This window comes from Lissotriton helveticus, chromosome 1_1 (genome assembly GCF_964261635.1).
Source record: "Lissotriton helveticus chromosome 1_1, aLisHel1.1, whole genome shotgun sequence".
NCBI classification, from domain to species: domain Eukaryota; kingdom Metazoa; phylum Chordata; class Amphibia; order Caudata; family Salamandridae; genus Lissotriton; species Lissotriton helveticus.
The window spans coordinates 685,474,425-685,500,227 of record NC_136057.1 but is presented as its reverse complement, the minus strand read 5'-3'; the positions used below and the strand labels follow the sequence as shown (position 1 = coordinate 685,500,227).

The 25,803-nt window shown below is 44.7% G+C and overlaps 1 protein-coding gene across 3 annotated transcripts in view; it reads right to left on the bottom strand.

The window, feature by feature from the left end:
- Positions 1-22,935, bottom strand: part of TSPAN19 (tetraspanin 19) — a 361,288-nt gene extending 338,353 nt beyond the window's left edge. For all 3 annotated transcript variants that reach the window (XR_013606926.1, XM_078674223.1, XM_078674222.1), the window contains exon 1: positions 22,733-22,935. The gene's annotated coding sequence lies outside the window, so the exon portion shown is untranslated. The remainder of the gene's footprint in view (positions 1-22,732) is intronic.
- Between the last annotated feature and the right edge of the window lie 2,868 nt (positions 22,936-25,803).

Sequence of the window (25,803 nt, the reverse complement as noted above, 5' to 3'; positions counted from 1 at the left end):
CATACAATCCCGCCAGGCTCGGCGCAAATGTACTCCCCATACTAGTTCCATGACTTTGCCAATATAGAGTGCCCTCGTATTCAAAAACGTTTTTAGTTAATGCTATCGAGATACACTCCATGACCACTCATCTGGGGGTTTGATATTTCCATCGGTCAGAATGTAGTACTTCTTCAATGATCAGTAGTGTCTCATCATGTGGGAGGCTCGTGTAGAGACTCTCTACATCAAGGTTCAACAGCATCTGTGAGTCTGGGTCAAATGGATGGTTCTGTAATAACTGCAGAACCGCTTTAGTATCCCTTAGGTACGTGTCCGTCGCTTGCACCAGAGGCCTCAAAAAAGCATGGCAAATTTTGACAGTGGTTCCAAAATAGATGAAATGCCGGACACAATCGGGCGGCCTGGTGGGCTCTCTAGGTTTTTGTGGACCTTTGGTATTGTGTAGAAGTAGGGCGTGCGGGGATTTTTTTGAATCAGGAACTCTGATTCTTTTTTGGTGAGCCAATTATGCGCCAAAGCCTCCTCAATCATTGCCTCTATCTGCACACGTAGAGACTCAGTGGAGTCTCCTACCAGAACCTGATAGTTCCTCCTATCAGAGAGTAATCTTCTGCATTCCTCATCATATGCAGTTGTGGTTTGAATCACCACTGCCCCACCCTTGTCTGCGGGTTTTATGGTGAGTAGTTTGTTCTGCGTGAGTTCTTTTATCGCCTCATTCTCAAGTTTACTCATATTCTGGAAAACATTTTGCTTGATGTTTAATTTACTGAGTTCAAGCATGATGGCATTCTCGAATGCCAGTACCTCAACGGGAAGTTGATTGTCCAGGGGTGTAAAAGTAGACTTAGGTTTTAGACCCGTATCCGAAGTCTCTGGGGATGGTTCTTTGTCTTTAAAGAAAGCCCTCAGTTTTATAGTTCTAATGAAGTCCTGGATCTCCTTATGCAGAAGGAATGAGTCAGGTTTGTTAGTAGGGACGTATCCTAAGCCCTTATTGAGTACCTCGTTCTGTAGGTTAGTTAAGGGCCAGGGGGTTATGTTGATGACTAAGTCCCTCTCTTGTTTGTTGAGGCTTGGTTCGCAGTCATGCTCCTGGTATGGACCCTGGGGTCTGCTTCTTCTGCGGGCTGCCAGTTGACATTGTTCCCCTTCCTGTTCCTCCCTTCGGGATTAATGAACATAAAAGCAACATAAGATGTAAAAAATCAACCACAAAAATGGCAGCACATTTCCTGGAACACCAACACTGTGTGAACGAAATACAGTGGACAGTGATTGAACAATTACCAACGAACGTTGGTCTATTCGAAAAAGAGCAAAGGTGGGTGTTCCGTCTATGGACAGACACCACTGGATTGAACAACTCCATTCCTTGGAGCCAATTGCGATGATCCATCTTGACCTAATGGACACCCCTTAATTATGCATACCACTTTTACGTGCTCTTGGGAAAATAATCAGACAAAAAACCTCCTATAAAAAATTGAGCTGTAAAAAAAATTTAACTATAATACTGTGAATAACTGATGTATAAACTGTACTGACTGTCAGCCAACGATTCAATGTCCTAGAAGAGCAGGTCTGAATGTGGAGACACGTTTATATAATACCAACCCCCCCTTGTGTTGTGGCCATTGCTCTAACCTGTTGAGCAATTCCATGTTAAATATTGTCAAGCCCGATATGTGCACTTTATTTCCGATCATTCATATTTCGGCCACATCATAACAGCTCCCCAGTGCGTAAGACGCATGCGCGAACTACCAGCGTCTCGCAATTTGGCTTGTAGAGGCATGCGCATTGCGTTCATGTGTCAAAACCTCCTAGTGCTCCCCAGTGCGTAATACACATGCGCGAATAACCAGTGTCTCCCATTTGGTTCTTAGACGCATACGCATTGCATACATGTGCCGAACCTCCTAGCCAGCACCGCGATCGGCCATACACATGTGCGGAGTTCGAAATACTTACTTCTAGCGCATGCGCCTTTTTGCCGCAAAACACGCCCATGACCAGCGCGCAATACCGGACCTGGTGGAGGGATTCTATCCTTCTTTGGGCATAATTCCGCTTCCAATTACCACCTAATTGAAGCGGTTTAGGCGGTATAAAAGAGACAGATTAACACGACTCGACATATCGTCGGAGCCGCGTTGAGGGGATGGCAGCCTACTAGGTCGTGCAGTAACCGTGAGTTCTGTTGTTCAAACAGGGGCTACTGGGATATCCAGTACTACTATGTATTCATGACCCTAAAACCAATTGGGCGCAACAGAGCTTGTCCATACCATAACACTTATAGGTACATTTCACCTAGTGTTTTTTGTAGAATACACTTTGACATAAAAATCCCATGTGAGTAAGGTGAGGATAGTCGTGCATATCCTCGTCCTGAAGAAGGAGTCGCTGTACTCCGAAACATGTCGACGCACTTTTTGAGGTTGATATACCCTAATATGTATAACTGACAACCTCGTCTTGCACCCCTTTTAACAATACCAGCCGAGGACATAATAAATATTTTTTTCCTACGAGCCAGGTATTTTTTAACCTCCACTTTTCTCACCTCACTACTCACTCTCCCTCTCACACACACAAACACATAGTTCACTATCAGTGCTCCTACGTATCCGTGAGTCGCAGCACGCCGCATCCCGTAGAGGGATGCGAAGGCCCCGATGATGAAGCATGACACCAAGGGGCCTCTTGGTGTGTGAGGGGTATTCAAACAACACTGTGTGCTCCCCCTCACTTTAGGGATCACTACCACCTTCTGAGTGGATTATATTTTGTTTAAACGAATTGCTAGGGGAGATTGAATCCACTTCTTTCTCTCCCTCCCTCCTTTTGTTGAATTTATGTTCTAGACAGCGCACAGCTGTGGGAGCCCCTCCCTATATTGAACACACTTAGACATTCGCCATACATTACATTCAACGCCTAGCCTTCCCATTTACCAAACCAGAATGGAGGATGAACACGGCCTAACCTTCAGTGAGGACGACATCGACAAGATTCTTGCAGATGTCAATCCTTTTGAAGGGTTAAGCAACAGTGACCCGAGCCCAGCCGTAGCAGATTGGGATGAATTGATGAACTTAAGAAAAGTCCGAGTAAGGGCAGCCTTACATGGTCTGCGAATGAGAGAATATTTGAGGAACAAAATAGCCCCGCAGGGATTATTGGTAAGAAATGAACCTTTCATCTTTCAGGATGACCTCGTCTTTAAGAAAGCCTGGTCTCTTATCTCCTGGCATTGCACCAGAGACTGGTTGGTGCGAATAGTTCAAACAGCCACAAGAAAGTCATTGGAATTGAAAGTAGAGATTCAGAAACTCGAAATACAGCTGAAAGCTTTCGTTTCACCAGCAGACTTAAAGAAAGGGCTGGAGGAACTTAATCAGCAAATGAAAGATTTCGAGATCACTTTAAAACAAAGCAAGTTTAACAAACTGAAAAAAGATAAGGACAGTTTCACCCCGGAGTGGGCATACCCTTACACGAAAGCAGATTATGTAACAAAAGGAAACATGAGTGATACAGACAGTGTGAGTTCAGATGGCAGTTCCACCAGTACCAACTCAGGTGGTTTTCAACAAAGGAAACAACAAAGGGGTGGTTTCCGCCAACAGAGATCTCAATTCCCCCGCCAGAGAGGCTGGAGAGGTTTCCAGGGACCACCTCAATATAATCCTTACCAAAACCAATTCCAGTTCCCTCAATACCAATTCGGCCCACCACTAATGGGACAAATGTACCCCGAATGGGGACCAGACCAAACTACCGCACCCCAGAATGCTCAGCCTTTTTTATCATGGGGCCAAGGACCCTGCGGAGGGAGGAACAGGAAGGGGAACAATGTCAACTGGCAGCCCGCAGAAGAAGCAGACCCCAGGGTCCATACCAGGAGCATGACTGTGAACCAAGCCTCAACAAACAAGAGAGGGACTTAGTCATCAACATAACCCCCTGGCCCTTAACTAACCTACAGAACGAGGTACTCAATAAGGGCTTAGGATACGTCCCTACTAACAAACCTGACTCATTCCTTCTGCATAAGGAGATCCAGGACTTCATTAGAACTATAAAACTGAGGGCTTTCTTTAAAGACAAAGAACCATCCCCAGAGACTTCGGATACGGGTCTAAAACCTAAGTCTACTTTTACACCCCTGGACAATCAACTTCCCGTTGAATTAAACAACAAGCAAAATGTTTTCCAGAATATGAGTAAACTTGAGAATGAGGCGATAAAAGAACTCACGCAGAACAAACTACTCACCATAAAACCCGCGGACAAGGGCGGGCAGTGGTGATTCAAACCACAACTGCATATGATGAGGAATGCAGAAGATTACTCTCTGATAGGAGGAACTATCAGGTTCTGGTAGGAGACCCCACTGAGTCTCTACGTGTGCAGATAGAGGCAATGATTGAGGAGGCTTTGGCGCATAATTGGCTCACCAAAAAAGAATCAGAGTTCCTGGTTCAAAAAAATCCCTGCACGCCCTACTTCTACACAATACCAAAGGTCCACAAAAACCTAGAGAGCCCACCAGGCCGCCCGATTGTGTCCGGCATTTCATCTATTTTGGAACCACTGTCAAAATTTGCCGATGCTTTTTTGAGGCCTCTGGTGCAAGCGACGGACACGTACCTAAGGGATACTAAAGCGGTTCTGCAGTTATTACAGAACCATCCATTTGACCCAGACTCACAGATGCTGTTGAGCCTTGATGTAGAGAGTCTCTACACGAGCCTCCCACATGATGAGACACTACTGATCACTGAAGAAGTACTACATTCTGACCGATGGAAATATCAAACCCCCCGAGGAGTGGTCATGGAGTGTATCTCGATAGCATTAACTAAAAACTTTTTTGAATACGAGGGCACTCTATATTGGCAAAGTCATGGAACTAGTATGGGGAGTACATTTGCGCCGAGCCTGGCGGGATTGTACGTTCACCATGTAGAATCCTCCAGCATTCTCCACCCAGACAACCCCTTCAGGGAAAGAATCCGCACTTGGCGACGCTATATAGATGACATTCTGGTGATTTGGGAAGGGGATGGCCAATCAATCACTGAGTTCATGCATTGGCTAAATAACCAAAATCCTTTTCTGAAATTCACCCATCAAATGTCCAACGACTCAATGGTTTTCCTAGATTTGAACATCTATCACGAGGCAGGTCTGTTAAAAACTGAGACTCATTTCAAACCAACGGCGAGGAACTGTCTCCTCAGGTTCGACAGCTTCCACCCACGTCACCTGAGGGAGAATTTACCATACGGACAGTTCCTACGCCTACGCCGGAACTGCAGCGGCATAGCCAAATACAAAACCCAAGCCCGAGATCTGGGTGAAAAACTGAAACAAAGAAAGTACCCAGACAAGGTCATTCAAAAAGCAATGAAAAGGGCGAGAAATAACAACCGTTAAGCTCTCCTTGAAGACAAACCTGCCATAGAAAACACATCCAGTAGAACAGTCTGTGTCACAACGTACAGTTCAGTTTCAAACCAAGTTTCAAAACTGGTTAATAAACACTGGCGCATTTTGACAAGCGGTTCGCTCAATCTGGAGAAACCTCTGTTTGCCCACAGGCGGGGCAAGAATCTAAAAGACATTCTTGTACACACGAGACCACCAACCACGAAAAAACAACAAACAAGGTTGCAGGGGCTACATGGCCACCATCCCTGTGGAAACTGCAACAGCTGTCATCTAACTAAAAAGAGTCAGACCCTTACCTTCATGAATGGCACTAGATGGGAACAAAGCACGTTCACTAATTGTAATAGTAAGAACGTCGTGTATCTAGTCACATGCCCTTGCAACAAAGAATATGTGGGCATGACTACAAGGGCGGTCAAAATCAGGATTAATGAACATAAAAGCAACATAAGATGTAGAAAATCAACCACAAAAATGGCAGCACATTTCCTGGAACACCAACACTGTGTGAACGAAATACAGTGGACAGTGATTGAACAATTACCAACGGATGTTGGTCTATTCGAAAAAGAGCAAAGGTGGGTGTTCCGTCTAGGGACAGACACCACTGGATTGAAAGACTCCATTCCTTGGAGCCAATTGCGATGATCCATCTTGACCTAATGGACACCCCTTAATTATGCATACCACTTTTACGTGCTCTTGGGCAAATATTCAGACAAAAAACCTCCTATAAAAAATTGACCTGTAAAAAAAATAAAAAATAAAAAAAATTGAACTATAATACTGTGAATAACTAATGTATAAACTGTACTGACTGTCAGCCAACGATTCAATGTCCTAAAAGAGCAGGTCTGAATGTGGAGACCACGTTTATATAATACCAACCCCCCCTTGTGTTGTGGCCATTGCTCTAACCTGTTGAGCAATTCCATGTCAAATATTGTCAAGCCCGATATGTGCACTTTATTTCCGATCATTCATATTTCGGCCACATCATAACAGCTCCCCAGTGCGTAACACGCATGCGCGAACTACCAGCGTCTCGCAATTTGGCTTGTAGAGGCATGCGCATTGCGCTCATGTGTCAAAACCTCCTAGTGCTCCCCAGTGTGTAATACACATGCGCGAATAACCAGCGTCTCACATTTGGTTCTTAGACGCATACGCATTGCATATATGTGCCGAACTTCCTAGCCAGCACCGCGATCGGCCATACACATGTGCGGAGTTCGAAATACTTACTTCTAGCGCATGCGCCTTTTTACCGCAAAACACGCCCATGACCAGCGCGCAATACCGGACCTGGTGGAAGGATTCTATCCTTCTTTGGGCATAATTCCGCTTCCAATTACCACCTAATTGAAGCGGTTTTGGCGGTATAAAAGAGACAGATCAACACGACTCGACATATCATCGGAGCCGCGTTGAGGGGATGGCAGCCTACTAAGTCGTGCAGTAACCGTGAGTTCTGTTGTTCAAACAGGGGCTACTGGGATATCCAGTACTACTATGTATTCATGAACCTAAAACCTACCTTTAACATCTTATAGGTTGCTATATTGAGCAGCGAGGAAGGAACCCCCAATACCACGCTAAGGCTCAGGAGGTCAGATAACCTTGGTCCATAAGTAAGCCACACTTATAAGATCCTTTTCCTTCCTCTACTGTTAATGTCTGGGAAGATATTTGGCGTATCTTCAATTAGTGTATGTCTGTGTCTATTGTGTGTCTTTTTCTTGTTTTTTCCACAGGGTACTTGAATCTTATTTTCGGTTCAATTTTACCCTCCCATACATGGAATTATTTTTCCTGGTCCTGGACGTCCGACTGTGATGTTTATTATGCTTTTGATTTATCCTACAGGTTCTATATCTTCAACGCCAATTGGGCGCAACAGAGCTTGTCCATACCATAACACTTATAGGTACATTTCACCTAGTGTTTTTTGTAGAATACACTTTGACATAAAAATCCCATGTGAGTAAGGTGAGGATAGTCGTGCATATCCTCGTCCTGAAGAAGGAGTCGCTGTACTCCGAAACATGTCGACACACTTTTTGAGGTTGATATACCCTAATATGTATAACTGACAGCCTCGTCTTGCACCCCTTTTAACAATACCAGCCGAGGACATAATAAATATTTTTTTCCTACGAGCCAGGTATTTTTTAACCTCCACTTTTCTCACCTCACTACTCACTCTCCCTCTCACACACACAAACACATAGTTCACTATCAGTGCTCCTACGTATCCGTGAGTTGCAGCACGCCGCATCCCGTAGAGGGATGCGAAGGCCCCGATGATGAAGCATGACACCAAGGGGCCTGTTGGTGTGTGAGGGGTATTCAAACAACACTGTGTGCTCCCCATCACTTTAGGGAATACTACCACCTTCTATGTGCACACATGTCCTGCCATATAGATGACCATAGGAGCCAAAAACAAACACATGGAATGAGAGGTCTGAGACAGGATCACTGCGTCTGCTGAGATGTAGAGCGTCCATCTATGTATGCTAAGGTATGGGGTCCACCACTAATCCCAGAGATATTTGGTATCTAATAATTTAGCTTCCATAGCAGGGGAGGGGGTTTAGGTTACTTTGTCCTATATAATGACAGGGCTTTTCATGGTATACGGTTTATTAACCATGACAACAGTGTTTTTAGTATGCATTTGTTTTCTATTTCTGGCATGACTACCACATTTCAGTTTCACAATAGTTTCAATTAATATTCTAAACTTCCTTTGTGTCTCCTGTTTATCCTATTGTGGACAAGTACAAGTGAGAGAGCGAAAGGGTGTGTCCTGTTACCACGATCCTTGAGTGGGTCAAGAGTGTTGTGCTCTGGGGTGCCAATTCAACTGTTTTTCTGGTAAGGTTAAGAGGGCAAGTGAGGCACTATAGCTAGTCGTACTCTGGCATATGGATTGTGGAAAAGTAAATTTTGCCATGTTCTGTGTCCCTACGTGTCATCCATCATATGTTATCTGTGCATGATTAATATGCATATGTTATTCCCCATGTTCGATTAATGACGCAATTACAGTTGTGTCCACCTTTAGTATGTCAGTTTCCAGTTCTCGTGAATACTACGAATATCAGGCCTATGTAAAGCTACGTTGCCACGTTTCTCAGTGTGCACGTTATTCCATTGTAAAGTCCCCGTTTCTAGGCCTCAGAAGGGCCTGGACACCAGATTCAGTTCAGCTCCTGTCTCCTGTCTCCTGAAGCCTCGCTGAGGAGCGATACAGCCCCCACCTGTATCCTCGACCCTTCACTTACTTCCTGCCTCGCAGTGCCCGGCTCAGCTTGGCTCTGCCTCTGCCTTGGCTCTGCCTCTGAGTCTGCCAAGAGTATGTTATGATTCTAGCTATCAGTCCAGCCCTCCTTCTCTGCATTCCTAAAGCTACTGAATCGCATCAATAGTTTCCGTCATTGTCTAGCCTTCACGTCTCCACGTTAGAGAAATACTGCATTTAATGGTCATTTCATATTCTTCATCACGCACTACATATAGAATAATGCATGCTCCAGTCTTAGAGTCCGTTAGCCTCTCCCCTCCTGACTCTTAGTTCATATCAACATGTTCTCTAAACATGAGATACTAGATACTGCTTAGGTACATGTCGCCCTGACTCTCCAGACTTCAGTCTCTGCTCCTAGCACAGAGTTCATAGCCCCCAGCTTCTCCTAGTAACACGTCATTGCCAAGTTTGCGCGCACCATCAGGTCAGAGGTCCCGGCTCCTTAGGTAGCCCCCTCCATGTTTCCGCCCCATTTATGACATATTCTGTTACGTTTGCATCACATGTCTATGTATACGCCCTGTTACACCTCTTTTCACCCTTATCTTTCGCGACTGCTACGCGTCACGCCTATTGCTCCTCCCACTGCTACGCCTATTGCGATGTAATGCTATGTGTTTGCGTTATGTATATATGCTCATGTACTGTTATTAAAAAGTTATCCTTCCTAGCGCGCTCATCCCAGATCCAGCCCCAGCAGCTGCTGGGCCCTGCCATCCTATTCCTATGCAGGTTGTCCCGCTCCTGTCCTTTATGCTGTAATAAACCTGCAAAACTCCTACTACCTCGAATCTTGACTCTTATTTATTGAGCTACCTGTTATTCATTTATTCATTAAAAAATAGATCCGGTATTATTTATTTATTTACCACATAATGGCGCCCGAATAGGGACTTGCCCTTTCCCCACGCGTCGGTGAAGCCACGCCGACCCCCTGACCCTCTGCAGTCGTGACGGAACTCTTCTGCGCACCGGCAGATATTTCTGCTTCAAGTATCCCTCAGGCCCACGGAGGAGACGGAGGAGGCGGTCCAGCATCCAGACGAGGCGGTGGAGGAACGCGGCGAGTCCCGACCAGAGCCCAAGCCGAGAGTCCAAGGTCCGAGGTATCCGGAGGTCCACCCGTAACAGAAGTCCGAAGTTCGTCCGTCCGGCGTCCAGTCCAGTCCGAGGCCTTCCGTTCTTACTGCCCGGTGAGTACCATTACTGGGGTAGTATCTAGACAGGGTCAATTTAATTGACTCTGGTCCGTGGGTTGGTGGTACACAGACCCACAAACGAAGTGTCCACTTCGGTGGATGCGGGTCCTGACGTGTCTCTTTATGAGACCGGTAAGTTTCGTACTGTTTCAGCAGTGCATCTAGTTTCTGTTCCAGTCAGTTCTGTTCTCGAGAAAATTCATGTATTCTGTGTTCCGTATTCCAGGTAGTATTCTGTTCGAACTGTTCTTTTAAATGTTTTTCATGTATTTTAATGTCGTGGTATGAATGGGGAATAAGTATCGTGTTCATTGTGTATTGTATTGTGTCTAGATTACAGTCCAGTCATGCCCTTGTTTTCTAAGTTACGTCAGTTAAAAACTAGAAAGGGTTTGTTAGAAGAAGCAGTTCCAGTACCGCCTAGGGACAGTCCAGGTCATTTTATGTATCAGAAGCATGGCATAAGTGCCATATTATATCTAGATTTATGGGTAGATTATACCAAACAGTTAGAAGAAAAGTATAGATGGCCCGTATCGGGTACATGGGATGCCGAGTGCATCATGAGAGTAGAAGAAGCATTATGGAAAAAGATAGCCAGACAGTCACAGAAAGATGCCATCGAGTTATGGCGCAAAGAAGCTCATAAAAGAATGCATCCTCAGAACGAGCACAAGAAAAAGAACTAATCGAGATAGGTGAACAAGTTAGAACTGAACAAATCGAGAGACAGAGGAATGCCCTTATTAAGGGTATGTATCCTCTCCTTGCCGAGGGCTTGCCAAAAGCGACCCCAGAGGCATCCAGTAATTTCCCGCCACCATTAGTTCCGACCAAGCTACGTCACAAACAGACCACAGCTGATATTTTTATTTCATCCTATTTGGACGACACAGTCCCAGAATATGCAAATCCTGTTTGCGCTCCGCCAGTCCCTGTAAATCAGGCACTTCCTGCTCCTCCAGACACCGGGGTACCCCTTGCAGTACCTGCTACGGTCCCCCCGGTCCAGCCCGCCATACCAGTTCAGCCCGCATTTCAATTTCCTGCCACACTAGTACGAAGAGGATCAGTCGACGATTCTAGTTTAGGGGCCGCAGGAGGAGGTCCTCCTCAAACCCCGCCGCCACATAAGCGTTTAACGACAGCCGAATTACATGCACAAGCGTCACAGCGTACGCCCAGACATCAGTCTGTAGCAGAAATAAGAAAAGCCCTTAATGAATGCGGCTATGATCCAGTCCCAGGCGAGGATAATATGGTTTTATATTCATTACGTGTAAGAAAGGTGACCGAGTATCTAGTCACCTTACCGAATATGAAAGAAGACCTAGACAGAATATATCGTTTCATCCGTACAGGGGATGATCCAGAAAGCATTGGCGAGGCCATGTCTCAAAGGAAAGCTGAGACCCAGCTCATGATATTAAAGTTTCTGATCAATTGTCTAATAAGAGAACAAGATTACCCGTCTAAAGATCCGGCTGAAATGAAAACCCTGACAAGGTGGAGTGATAATATAGCCGAGGGTAAGCACAAGACCGTCGGTGCTATGGAGAGTATGTACAAGAAAATCCGTAAAGAAATAATAAAGTTACACGAACAGCGTAAAGCAGCACAAGTAAGCGAGAAAGAAAGTAACTCTGATCCTGAAGAGGTTGAGGACGAGAATCCCGACAGAATAGCGTATGTAGGAAAATCTAGATTTCCAGATCGCCATTTACGCCTAGAACACAAGTCTATTTTCCATCATCCAGCACCAGAACAAGGTTCTCTAGAACAAATATTTCAAGCTACCGATCACATTCTGAAATCACGAATCGGTTATAGCGAGTTAAGTACTATGCATGAACAAGAACTAGCCCGATCAGCAGTCCGATGGACTACTGATTCTACCACTTTTCCAGACGAAATAGTGGCACAAATGTTTCTGAAAATGCCCCCAGCCGAGCAACGACTGGCGGGTATGTATATGATTCAGCACCTCATTACATTGTATGAGGGTCAACACTCTGATCCAGGCCCGTTACACGATGTCCTGAATGAGTTACTCCAGTATAAATGGAAAGGTTTAGGTACCGATTTAATTAGTGTCATTCTAGAACAGCGTCGCAAATATAGAACGTTTCTGAACCCGCATTTTGTTCATGTCTCACCCCCAGAAAGTAAACCATTTTACATGGACAGACAGAATCCGTTACGAGAAGTCCACCCAGTTAGAGGAACGGGTGGCGAACTAGAACGAGTGTTTGTTTACACCCCGATCACAAAGATGGAACTCTTAGAGATGAAGAAATTAATCCCCTGTCATGATAAAGATCCAGCAGGGTTCCATCGAGAATTAAAAGACATGCTCCGTATGGGAGAATACACGTATCCAGATATAATTAAAATATTAAAGGTCCTGTTGCCCGCAGGGGTGTATGAAAAGCTCAAGGAAAAAGAATGGGAGGTGGGAGAGAAAAAGATCGATTGGGCAGTTCTAGAAGCTGAAGACAAGGCACGAGTACCAGGTACCGGTCTTGGAGATAAATGTAAAGAATTACCTGAATTATTGATTCAAGTTTTACCCAGATTATTGACAACTAGAAAAGAAGACTGGGATGCAATCTCAGCTTGTAAACAGAAACAAGATGAAGACATTAGTGATTTTTATTCTAGATTTGAGAAATGTTTTAGCATCAACAGTGGCCTCAAGACAAGTAGTGAGTCATACCCTCACCTTTTTGTTACTAAATTAGTCGAGAATTCAAGTCCACAAATTAAGAATCGAGTTTTGAAAGTCGAAAGTACCTGGCAAGCTAATACCCCGTCCCAGATGTTGCAGATGCTCCAATACCACCAGAATAGGATCAGGGAAGAACAAGAACACGAGAGAAAACGTATGAAAGACACGAAAATGAAAGTACTAGTTGCACAATCTGTTCCTCAAGACAGTCAGAAGAGGGGTCCGAATCAAGTCAGTCATCCTGCAGCTCCCGTTAAAGGGAACTGCAATTATTGTAAACAGCCAGGTCATTTTATAAACGAGTGTGCAGTTCTGAAACACAATATAGCCACTGGTAAGACTAAAGAAAGACCACGTCCGCCTAGACACGAACAAGTTTCACAGACCCCTCAGTCACAGAATGCACCACAGACAGTTACAGCACCGCAGCCCATCGCTGCAACACAGCATGTTACACAGCAGATGTATCAGTATGCACAGTCCGAATATCCAGAGTACCAGCAGTATTCATGAAACAGCCTAGAGAGGGAGGTAGGCTTGCCTCTCATCGAGATACCTGTAGATCAAGAAGGTCCCTATGTTCACAGTCAAGTACTAGGGAAAGATAGAAAGTTTTTGATTGATACAGGGGCAAGTAGGACCACTATAAGTCACGCCGAAGTTCCAGGGGCTCCGCTCTCAGGCTCAAGAAATGTTTCCCTTGGATTTTCAGGAAAACCCATTGTAAATGAAATATCAAAGCCAGTTACTCTAGAAGTAGGTCCATTGTCCCGTACTACTGATTTGTTACTTACTAAGTCATGTCCAGAAAACCTATTAGGCATTAAAACACTGAAAGAGTTAGGTGCAGTTATATGCTGTTCCCCAGAGGGAATACGTCTGTTCCTACGTGACTTTAAGGGTCACTATGTATTACGAGATTTTGATCCCAGATTGTCCAATGTTCCGCAGCATCTATGGGCGCAAGGTCCAACTGATGTTGGTTATATGCAAATCACACCCCATCGTGTGACTCTCAAGCCAGGTGTGGTATTACCACGAATCAGACAGTACAGATTGCCACCTGAGGCTGTAGCAGCCTTATCCAAAATTATTGACGAGCTCATCGCTCAAGGAGTAGTTGTAGAAACTGACTCCAATGTATGCAATTCTCCGATCATTCCCGTCATGAAACGTACTGATCCAAATGCACCCCCAGTATATCGGTTAGTGATTGACCTACGGGAACTTAATAAATGTATTATTCCTCAGTACCCAGTCGTTCCAGATATCTCTTCCCTATTGACAGCCATTGATTCCGAAGCCACGTTCTTTACTGTAATCGACCTCAAGAACGCGTTTTTCAGTGTCCCTATTCATCCAGACAGCCAGTTCCTTTTCGGATTCTGTTTAAATGGAAGGAGCTATATGTTCACACGAGCTCCTCAAGGTTTCACAGAAAGCCCTAGCATTTACAGTCAAGCACTTAAGAGACAACTAGACAACATTCACATGCCAACTGACACTGCCCTGCTCCAGTATGTCGATGATCTACTGGTCACAGCCCGTTCTGAACGTGCTTGCGAGCGAGCATCCCTTACAGTCTTGTATTTCCTAGCCGAGATGGGGCACAAGGTGTCCCCTTCGAAGCTTCAATTCTGTGTCCAGCAAGTGGTCTACTTAGGACACTTACTGTCCAAGAGGGGTAGGCAGTTGACACCTGACCGTATCCAGTTAATAGCGAGTCTTCCTCAGCCCAAGACCCAGAAGGAGGTACGTGCCTTTATCGGCCTCACTTCTTACTGCCGACAATGGATTCCTCAGTATGCATTTCTAGCCAAGCCACTGATACAGTTAACGACACAGGAGGCAGCCGTATCGACTGTCCTCCCTTGGTCATCTGAACATACACTTAGTTTCAATGAGTTAAAGAAAGCCCTATGTCAAGCTCCAGTTCTAGCTACACCGAACTACAGTAAGCCTTTTACACTTTTCGTCACAGAACGTGAAGGTACAGCATTATCTGTTCTCACACAAGATCAAGCAGGACAGTACAAGCCTTGTGCTTATTTTTCGAGCACATTAGATCCTGTAGCCCAGGCTCTGCCTGCGTGCCTCAAGTCAGTTGCAGCCACAGCCCTAGCTATCAGACAAAGTGATTCCATAGTCTTAGGACACTCCCTGACAGTACAAGTTCCACACTCCGTGGAAGTTCTTTTAAACCGAACACAGACTCAGCACTTGACAATTGCACGTTTAACAGGTTATGAATTGACACTGTTTCAGCCACACATAGAAATCAGACGCTGCAACGTTTTAAATCCTGCTACATTGTTACCATCAGTTACTTCGAATTCTGCCACACATGACTGCGTGGAAGTAGTTAACATTACGACAAAGCCAAGACAAGATCTGACAGATATTCCGTTACCAGACCCCGACCTGACACTTTATGTGGATGGTTCATGTATGAGAACTAATACAGGAGAACTAGTCGCCGCGTATGCAGTGACTACCGACACCGAAGTTATTGAAACACACCGTATTGACACCCTGTCCGCTCAAGCAGCAGAGCTAGTTGCTCTGACACAAGCCTGTATACACGCCAAGAACTTGAAAGTTAATGTTTACACAGATTCACGTTACGCATTTGGAGTCGTACACGACTTCGGAGTGCTCTGGCAAGAGAGAGGTTTCATGACTTCTCATGGAACCAAGATTCAGCATGGTCTCCTTATTCAAGCTCTGTTAGATGCCATACATTTACCGACATCTATCGCTATCATGAAGTGCAAAGCACATACGAAAGTTACTGACATTATTTCCCAGGGTAACGATCTAGCAGATCGCACAGCCAAGCTTACAGCACAGACTCCAGACATTCCAGTTAACATGACACACACTCCAGATCCGACTACATGCATGACAGTTAAGGACCCTACTCAAGATGTCATAGATATCCAGTTACATGCTACTCCCGAAGAAATCAAGAAATGGTCCGAACAAGGAGGGGTCCAGACAGATCAGGGATGGGTAACGAAAGGAAAAACCACTTGGTTTCTCCCCGACTCTATGGTTCAAGTCATTATTAATACCGCACATAGTCCAGCACATTTAGGAGAAAAAGCTATGTTAGACAGTATCCAGAACCTTTGGTTCAACAAGCATTTACGAGCTGCAGCCAAGCAGAAAGTCCGTACCTGTATGATATGTTGCCAGTTCAATCCAGGTAAAAGTGTCCCGGTGGAACAAGGTGGATTCCAACCTCCTGACCACCCTTTTGAAGTCCTCCAGATGGATTATATTCAGATGGAGCGATGTCGAGGTTTCAAGTATGTCCTTGTAGTTGTATGCGCTTTGTCCAGGTGGACAGAAGCATATCCAGTCCCAGATTACACCGCCGCGACCACTGCCAAGCAGCTGGTTCGTAAGTTCTTCCCCCGTTATGGACTCCCTAGAGTCGTATATTCTGACAACGGCCAGCCATTCTCATCTGAGTTGATGAAGCACGTTTCCCTATTGTTAGGATACCAGTGGAAGTTCCATTGTGTACGCCATCCTGAAGCAGCCGGTCTCGTAGAGAGACATAACCAGACTCTGAAAATCCGTATTGCAAAAGTATGTAAAGAGAAAGGTGTGGACTGGCTAGTAGCTCTGCCAGTCGCTTTGTTCTATATGCGCATGGTCGCACATTCCAGATCAGGTCTGTCCTCGTATGAGGTCGTATTCGGCCGCCCCCCTAACATGTGGGGTACTCCTAGACCCCGAAGTATTACCGATGTTTCAAGTAATATGCTGACAGATTACCTAGCTTCCTTGATGTCTGCCCTCAACTCTTGTCGTTCACAGGTTGCCGCCGCATTTCCAGACAATACCGAGGTGGCACCGCATGAAATCGTTCCAGGATCCATGGTTCTTGTCCGCAATTTTGACCGCTCAAGTCCGCTGGAGCCACGCTGGAAGGAGCCCCGACAGGTCCTCCTCGCCACCCGTACAGCCGTGAAGTTGGAGGGTCGCAAAGGCTGGGTGCACCTTTCGCACGTAAAGAAGTTTTATGGACTGAAACCCGTCTCAAAGAACATTTCCCAGGATTTGAAGGATTGCCAAAATATTGTTCTCAAGGACTGTCCCGCAAAAGACATTGCTACAAACCCTCCCCTGTTAGAGAAAACTCCGCAACAGGAGTACAAGTTGAAACTCCGGTCTAGTAAAATAAGTCAGCCAGTTTGATTGTCTAAGTCCTCCCCTAGGTGAAACGGTTAGACTGTTTCTGACATGTATAAAATAGACCCCCATAGTGAGAGAGTTAGTCAAAACTCAATTCGATGTATCGTTTTTCTATGTTTCATATTATTTCTCAGCATTATGATTTCCTGCACCAGTTATGCATTTTACCTGTATTTCCCAGTTCTTCATGTAAATAAGTCTGCTAATGCTACAGTAGAACATACGTTTAGTGATCTGCCTCCTCATGAACTCTCTTACCGCCTCGCTATGCGAAATAATTCTTTCATCCGCATGTTACATTATTCACACCAGACCAGCAATGCCACTAATTGTTGGGTGTGTGGTCGACTCCCCCCTTTCCAGACGCCGAAGGGAGTTCTGCCACTCTTTCCTTATCCGTTTTCACATAATGGTTCGTGTGGAGCATGGTCCACGTTAACGTCATCCTCAACAGATATGTCTTTTCTTAACAGTACATGTTTTCCAGACAAGCAAGGTCTCCCCCACAGAACCGGGTTAGATCTAGAAAATGAAGTGTATAATTTAGGTAACTATTCTTCGAATTTCATGGTCCTGAATGTTCAGTCTGATTCCACTCCAGACTTACCTGCTATTTCAGTACTACCAGTTAAAGGCGAATTATGTGTCCGAAATAATGGTTCCGTACATGTAGGACATAGTGATTGTACTACTATTGTCAAGTATAGTGACAGTGGGAAGTCTATTTTCAAAGCTTCACGTCACTCTTATTTTATATGTGGTCAAACTGCATATGTTCGTCTGCCCCTCGATTGGGAGGGAACCTGTTACATTGCCTTCCTACTGCCACCAGTTTTCCTAGCCCCATCTGATTATCATAGAAACACACATCTAGTACACATTAGACATAGAAGGGAGATCGAGTCCCCAATTGTCGATTATACTGAAACTGCTCTAGAACAGTATACAGATTTCAACAGAGGTTTCTTTTTCTTTATAGGACCTATCCAGAATAGTAAGCTGATCCGTAGGTTAACCAGAACCCTTGAAGCAGTAGTCAATGACACTGCCTCTGCTCTAGGTAACTTAACCGAAGAGCAATCTGCTATGAGATTTGTCGTTTTACAGAATCGTCTCGTCCTTGACGTCATATTGGCCGATAGGGGCAGGGCCTGTAGAGTCATCGGATCTAGTTGCTGCATTTTCATTCCAAATAACGCGCCGTCTGTTTATTCAGCTATAACCAGACTCCATAAAATTGCCCATCTGTTACACCAAGATCCAGGCACCTGGACATGGTCCGGTTGGTTCTGGAATATAATTTCCGCTTGGGGATGGAAAGTCTTGTCCTTTCTAGGTATTGCAGTAGCGATCATATTTAGCTGCTGCCTCTGTATACAATGTGGCCCTGCGATTTGCGGCATTTGTGCTACCTCCTGTATTCCTAGTCCCAAGCCCCGTTCTAGATCCCGTTCCAGGATAATTCGAGACGAACAAATGATACTGTATGAAATGATAGATGGTATCATGAATATTGATGTTTCCTGATGGAAACGTAGTGACAAGGAGGGAATGTGGAAAAGTAAATTTTGCCATGTTCTGTGTCCCTACGTGTCATCCATCATATGTTATCTGTGCATGATTAATATGCATATGTTATTCCCCATGTTCGATTAATGACGCAATTACAGTTGTGTCCACCTTTAGTATGTCAGTTTCCAGTTCTCGTGAATACTACGAATATCAGGCCTATGTAAAGCTACGTTGCCACGTTTCTCAGTGTGCACGTTATTCCATTGTAAAGTCCCCGTTTCTAGGCCTCAGAAGGGCCTGGACACCAGATTCAGTTCAGCTCCTGTCTCCTGTCTCCTGAAGCCTCGCTGAGGAGCGATACAGCCCCCACCTGTATCCTCGACCCTTCACTTACTTCCTGCCTCGCAGTGCCCGGCTCAGCTTGGCTCTGCCTCTGCCTTGGCTCTGCCTCTGAGTCTGCCAAGAGTATGTTATGATTCTAGCTATCAGTCCAGCCCTCCTTCTCTGCATTCCTAAAGCTACTGAATCGCATCAATAGTTTCCGTCATTGTCTAGCCTTCACGTCTCCACGTTAGAGAAATACTGCATTTAATGGTCATTTCATATTCTTCATCACGCACTACATATAGAATAATGCATGCTCCAGTCTTAGAGTCCGTTAGCCTCTCCCCTCCTGACTCTTAGTTCATATCAACATGTTCTCTAAACATGAGATACTAGATACTGCTTAGGTACATGTCGCCCTGACTCTCCAGACTTCAGTCTCTGCTCCTAGCACAGAGTTCATAGCCCCCAGCTTCTCCTAGTAACACGTCATTGCCAAGTTTGCGCGCACCATCAGGTCAGAGGTCCCGGCTCCTTAGGTAGCCCCCTCCATGTTTCCGCCCCATTTATGACATATTCTGTTACGTTTGCATCACATGTCTATGTATACGCCCTGTTACACCTCTTTTCACCCTTATCTTTCGCGACTGCTACGCGTCACGCCTATTGCTCCTCCCACTGCTACGCCTATTGCGATGTAATGCTATGTGTTTGCGTTATGTATATATGCTCATGTACTGTTATTAAAAAGTTATCCTTCCTAGCGCGCTCATCCCAGATCCAGCCCCAGCAGCTGCTGGGCCCTGCCATCCTATTCCTATGCAGGTTGTCCCGCTCCTGTCCTTTATGCTGTAATAAACCTGCAAAACTCCTACTACCTCGAATCTTGACTCTTATTTATTGAGCTACCTGTTATTCATTTATTCATTAAAAAATAGATCCGGTATTATTTATTTATATACCACAGGATACTGAGGTTATATGGTGGCTCAGTTCCCACATACTGATGTTCTATGGTCCCAAGCATAGTTCTGTTCTTCAGCAGAATTCCTGCAACAATGTGAGCAGGTGAAACAGATCTTTATCAGATAAATGTTAGTGTGAATGCTCAGAGTAAACTGAAATTCAGTTTTCATTCATTTATTCCTGGCAATATTCTACATTTAACAATTTTAGTATATGTGAGTGAAAACGTCAGTGAAGATTTCTAAAATGAATTAATTCAGGTACAAATTGCAGTACAAAAAAATATTTTTAATGACTGAAAACTTCTGGAATCATTACATAGGTGGGATGGATTTACCAGGAATAACTTCTAATATATTTTGTTTAACCTAAACTTTGTAGATATTTGACCAATTTAATTTTTCAAAATGATTGCTGTGGTCTTTTCAATCCAAAACAACTTGAATTTGAATCATTTAATGAGTGATTAGCATTTTTAAAAAAATGTTTGATACAACAATTCAAGCAATGTTTAAGATTCCACTGTTACAATTTATGTACACCAATTTCAAAGTCACAACCTATCTGAAAGCAGAAAAAGGATTTTGGCAAATTACAACTATATGGTAAGAATAAAGGTTCAGTAAGAAGAAATCGGAAAACAAAATTGCGTGCCAATAAAGAATTTCTTATTATTAACTTGGTGTGGGTTTGGAAAACTAATGGGAACACTGTTAGCAATAGTTACGACATACAACATGGGATCAAATCTCATAACCCAAATAGGCACGGAGAAGGTAACACATATATTTTGGTTATGACAATGTCCTGCACATGTACTAATTATGTATTTAGTATGTATTATGACAGAGAGCAAGGTGCAAGAATACAACTTTCTAAGGACTAATGGGCCCATTTCAAGTGTGGTGGACAGCCTGCCAGCTGGGGAGGTCAGGGGAACCTCTAGCCTATGCGCCATGGATGAAGTTTTGAATACCCTATTTATAGATACCTGTCTGCCTTGCAGCGATTGAGTTGCCTTCAGTGCTTCTGCCAGTGCGGTTAATGTACTGAAGGCAGAGATGAATGCTGAGCAGGAGCCATGTTTGTTTCACATGCACTGCATTCATTTCTTATTTTATCGCAAGTAATCCCCAAAGCAACAGTACTGTGGCCTTGACATTCAATGAGTCTTATTGCTGTATGCCAGGGCTATTGTTTGTTTTTCTAGACCAGCTCTGCCATGTTTTTGGTGTTACCCTGAAACCGGTCCCAGGATGCTTGTTTCCAGTCCACGGAGGACCCATAGGGTGCAGGGTCAAGACGGATTTGCATATGGCTGGGTTCAAACTGGAATGGCATGGGGAGCAAAGAAACAATGTATTTAGGCACAGATCTCTGTACTGGGGTGAATGTATGACATTGTTCTGCATTCTGTCCAATTGTTCTTTTTACATGTGTCACTCCGAGTGGGATGGGTATGCCCAGACGTAGGTCTTGTGCTCTCCATGTCACTGGGGTCAAGCTATCCTGGCTGATGAGGGATACAACCCAGAAACCAGTCCTAGGATGCTTGTTTCCAGTCCAGGAGGGACCTGGCCTGACAGTTCAAGGCTGGACAGTTCCCGTAGTTCCGTAGGGATCAGGGTCAAGACTGATTTGCATATGGCTGGGTTGAAACTGGAATGGCATGGGGAGCAAAAAACGATAGATTTAGGCTCAGGTTTCTGTACTAGGGTGAATGTACGAAACTGTTCTGCATTCTGTCCATCAATTGTTCTTTTTGCGGTACTGTTAGGTCAGCAGTAATACTGTATGGCGTCCTCTCGGGTGACAGAAGAACCCTCCCCTGGAGGCATAGTTCGGCACATCAATCCTGCATGAGTCCTCCCAGGATCAACACAAGCTCTATCCATAAAGTCACTGATAAGCCACCAGTAATAAAATATGGAGTTCACCCGGAGCGACAGAATCTCGTTATGCAACATGCCTGACCAATGTCTGAAACAGAGGAAGAGCTGTGGGGTCAGCAGCCCGGGATGACACATGCATTGAATCCAAGCATTAGGACAGGCCCAAATTAAGGTACTTCAAAAAAGACTTGGAAATTTAACTGGATCGTCTCCAATTGAACTTCATTTTACCTGGAGTAGAGATTAGAGAAAATGTTCTAAAGAGTGTGGCTGTGGTGCGAATCGTCATTTGGTTAGACTTCGAGGCATAAATGCAGACGAATTATAAAGTAGACAATGTACATTCACTTGTTGGGAATTAGCATATTTTCTCCATGAATGAGGTGAAACACTTTCTGGTCGAGTTTTCTAAAGCGTTGGGGGATCTCAGATTAGCGTCTGCTGCTGCCAAGGGTCTTTACAGTGGGAAGATTATGCATCGGCGAGTTTTACAAGCAGGATATTTTATAAGATGTCCTCCTGTGGTTGCATAATATCCCAACACCATGCCCATTAACATAGGGACTTTATATACAATTATCTTTAATTATAAGATGAATACAAGTACTATTGACGATGCAAATGTAAATGCAAAAAAAGCCACACTTCATAAACGGTTCCTGCGTTTGGTGAACAGACACAGCTCATATCCTGGCGTGTGTCCTGCAGAAGGACAGCAGAGCTATCTTCTAAAGTATCACAGTAAAATGCTAGGGCTCCGCAGCACGAGCAAACCCCTGGAGACTGATTCGTCCTAGGAGACTACTGAATACAAAAGCAATATAAAAATCCAATCTCTTGATTTAAGGCAGGAAAAACTGTAACGCGAAATAAAACGGATGACTCCTCACAGAAGTTGTTGATCTTTATAAATCAGCCTCTTGGTGTGCTATGATGTCTATCTAAAGTCTCAGAAAGAAATACGCCGAAATATATCTTAAATCTGGTTCTTGCTATGTATGGAAATGCCCATAATACGGATGTTTACATTCTGCGCTATGTCTAAATCTCCTACACACGTTCACTTTATACTGGCCTCCATTGGCAACGCGCGTCATAGATATCAATCAGCCTTTGCAATTCTTACCGGCATTGGCAGCTCTCTCCGAGTTACAGATGTTGGATCCTTCTTTTATGAAAACCAGTGAATAGTTTTTTTTCCCCAGAGACCCATTTCTTAATTGAATTGTAGCCGTTTAAGAAGCGCGGTGTGTTGTCATGTAAACACAGCAGCTACCTGCCTGCAGTGGTTCTAAAGTACAAAGATCAACAAACACGTCTTCCTTGGGTAGAACAGTTAGGTCTGAACACGTCTCGAGGGTGTGTACTGTTGATATCAGCAGCCAAGAATCTGTACGTTTTGGCACATGGTGCATTCTTAGGATCCGGATTAACATCGGCAAAAGCACGACAAAGACAGTAGGCTAGACTTCTTTATTGTGAAAAGCATGTGTAAAAGCCAAGAGCCTTTAGGGGAGGGCTATCAGTACACTGTGTAATTCTTTACAGGAACCCCAAACCAAGCTATATAAAACACACCAAGTAATATAAGAAACCGAACCAATGCATGAATATATATGCTAACAATGATGAAGATTCCCTCAAAATCTACAGATGTTGCTAGTAAGATGGGAACACACTTCCACTGTAGGGTCAATATCTGCAGTCAACATCTACTATAAGCAATCTCACCATCTGGTCCTCATCTTAGAGGGGACAGTTGTAAAGGTTTAGCTCATAGTGGATGCCACGCAGGAGTGACCAGGACAAGCATGGTGGCGGTCACTTAACACCGAGCACCAGGACAACTGGGCCCTGCCAATGTATCCATCCTGAGTTACAACAATAGGAGAGAGAGGGAGAGTACGGGACACTCTCAGTCCCCCGGGTAAATCTTTGTCAAACAACAAAAGAGTGTGTAAGGGTACTAAATGTGTAAGCACAAGTACAGAGAAAAGAAAAACCTTAGTAATTCAAGTTGAGAGTCACTAGGGATTATTAGGAAGCCCTCACTCACCACCCTGGGTGGTGACATGCTTCATCATCAGGCCCACCAGGAGAAGCTGAATGCCTCCCTGGTGTGCTGCAACGCCAGAATACTGCGGAGCTGGGTTTTTTGTGACAGTAATGTGAAAAAATGTGAGTTAAAAATGTCAAGGCAGTGTACCACGTAAAAGAAATTTTATTCAGTGGTCAGCCTGACATGATTAAAAATATATGTGTTGGGAAATTTACCAAATAATGTATTGGGTATTTCCACTTAAAGTGGGGTCGACATGTTTCTGCCCGTTATGTGTGATTTACTGGGCTTTCTTCAGGACCATGAGGAGTGTACCTCGGCGGTATGGGCGTGCTATGGCCCACCCTGACCAGAGGACGTGACAGTTAAAATTCAGTGTCAAAATGAAAGGTGCAAAAAAAAAAAACAACAAGATCCTGAGGATCGGTGGCCAATCTGTTGTAAAGATTAAGAAGCGGGTAGTGAAACCGACACTGGACTATGGCCACAGGTGGAACCAAGGAGACACAGTGAGAAGATATGGATTTCATTTCACCCAGGGATCAATAGACAGCACCAGAGCGTTATGCCAGCATCAATGATGAGTAGGTACTGGCGAACAGAATGGAGCTGACGGAGTAGTTGGCTAAAGATACAGGGAGGTGAGGTCTACTAGCCAGAAACACGGGGTGCCCCTCCACTGTGACCCCATAGGACCGCTGACAAGCGTTGGACTCACTGATCAACATACAGGGCTACCAGGACCAAAACCGAACTCCAGCAGGTATGCCTTGCTCCCTCCCATTTCCCCACTCCTACTACAAGCATTTGTCCTGCAGGCGAATTGCCTCTGTGACAAGGAGACACATTTGAGATCAGCACTAATGGAGCCCTGACCTGCTCAGATAAATTGGATGCCATTTTAGCTGTCAAAACATCCACCGGGACTCTTTGGAATCCAAGTCACAATAGCATTGGACTTAAACTTCCTGCGTAAAGACCGGAAGAAAATGACAGCGCAAGTTAGGAACAAGAAAACCTCTAGTTCAACAATACAGCCATTAGAAACAATGCAGTCTGAAGAATCAGGTACAGTAACTGGAAAAGAGATGGAAGCACTTGGAACACAGAGCAGAATATTTGGAAGGAAGGACAAGGCATAACAACATAAGGAGTGGTAGGCATGTGATAGAAAGTTGAGGTCACCTACATGGACACCTAGATTAAACAAGCAGCAGGCCCTGAGGGATTGTCACCTTTTTTTGTGTTAGAAAGGTTGCATCACATTTCTGCTACACCCCGGTCACCTGGAGTTCAGGCGAGACCAGTGGTTGTGCAGTTGCTCCATCATCACAATAAAGACCACATTTTGCAGCAAGCATGACTACTAGTACAATTAGAGATCGAGAATAGAAAAGGTCATGATATTCCTAGATATACTGCAAATGTGGGCATTAAGTATTAAAGCTGGGTATGCTCAGACGTGAGTCCCAGGCTCTCCACACCACTGGAGTCAAGCTATCCAGGCTGATGAAGGCTGATAGCCAGAAACCGGTCCTTGGATGCTTGATTCCGGTCTGGGAAAGACATGGCTTGGTAGTTCGGACTGGACTGTTCCCATGAGGCACAGGGTCAGAGCTGATTTGCATATAACCAGTGTCTAACCCAGGGTGGTGTGGAGTGCAGAAAAATGATGGATTTAGGCCCAGATCCTTGTACTGGGGTGAATGTATGACATTGTTCTACATTCTGTCCATCAACTGTGTTTTTTGCAATTTTCACCCCGAGTGGGCTGGGTATGCTCAGACGTGAGTCCCAGGCTCTCCACACCACTGGAGTCAAGCTATCCAGGCTGATGAAGGCTGATAGCCAGAAACCGGTCCTTGGATGCTTGATTCCGGTCTGGGAAAGACATGGCTTGGTAGTTCGGACTGGACTGTTCCCATGAGGCACAGGGTCAGAGCTGATTTGCATATAGCCAGTGTCTAACCCAGGGTGGTGTGGAGTGCAAAAAAATGATGGATTTAGGCCCAGATCCTTGTACTGGGGTGAATGTATGACATTGTTCTACATTCTGTCCATCAACTGTGTTTTTTGCAATTTTCACCCCGAGTGGGCTGGGTATGCTCAGACGTGAGTCCCAGGCTCTCCACACCACT